Below are 995 nucleotides of genomic sequence, written 5' to 3'. Positions count from 1 at the left end.
GTAGGGAAATGCTGTGGCCAGGAGCAAGCGAACTGTGTGAGCCTACTGCCACACTTCTCCCAGTACTGCCTTGAAGAAGGCTTTATTCGCATTCACAGTCAGTACCGGGAGGACATTACGGCATTAGGCAACATCAGGGAGCCTGGGGATGACAACAGTGAGTACCGCTATGGTGCCTATAGACACTTCATCTACTGGCAACATGGAGCTTTAGGCCAGGGAAACCAACTTGTCGTCCCTAGCTGTGTTTGGAGGATTAGAGACAAGTTCCCTGATCCTCAAGGACACTACACGGATTTTATTCCTGGACTGTAAATTTCCTTCCAGGCCCTCTGGCATGGTCATACAGTTTCACACAAATACTCACAAACCTGCCTCAGCATCATCAAGGCATCAAACAAATGTACATAGTTAACATTTGATTTTGTATTACATTTCTATATATATTTATTCATATTTCTCCCCTCTTAATTTAAATTTGATGTATGTTGTATTATATATATTGTGTTATAGTTGCAGTTCTATGGTATCGAAAAAATAAAAAGGTAAGAAATAGAAGCACATGGTGTTTTTATTCTCATTATATAAATTTGAACATGTGTTTAGAATTTGAAAACTTTGCCATAACATTTCCAATACCAATTTAGTTATTTATATTTACATAATAGGGGACAGCTGTAGCCTTAATTATCATTACTGTTCAAATTGTAAACTGTAATTTAGGCTACCTACTGAAAATAATATGCGCTGGTCACAGTGGACTTAGCAGAATAAGATGAAACGTGTACAAATTGGACAAACATGAAATAACCACTGGAGGAGGGTAGGAACAGAATTTTATGTTATTAAATTTCTCTTTTTGAAGAGTAAAAGCTATGACTTTGTCAGTGAACTGAAGTTCTTTCCCTCGTGATCCTGCCTGACAAGTACCAGGACACATGCAAGGTGATCTCCTGTGGGGATCCTTCCACATCAGATGCTGGTTGGAATAACGG

At 39.0% G+C, this 995-nt stretch overlaps 1 protein-coding gene across 1 annotated transcript in view; it reads right to left on the bottom strand.

Moving 5' to 3' along the window:
* sms (spermine synthase) overlaps positions 1-995 on the bottom strand; it is a 51,618-nt gene that overhangs the window by 25,574 nt on the left and 25,049 nt on the right. The gene's annotated exons all lie outside the window — the stretch shown is intronic.

This window comes from Micropterus dolomieu, linkage group LG23 (genome assembly GCF_021292245.1).
Source record: "Micropterus dolomieu isolate WLL.071019.BEF.003 ecotype Adirondacks linkage group LG23, ASM2129224v1, whole genome shotgun sequence".
NCBI lineage: Eukaryota > Metazoa > Chordata > Actinopteri > Centrarchiformes > Centrarchidae > Micropterus > Micropterus dolomieu.
The sequence above is the reverse complement of the archived record's forward strand: the minus strand, read 5'-3'. Positions and strand labels throughout refer to the sequence as shown.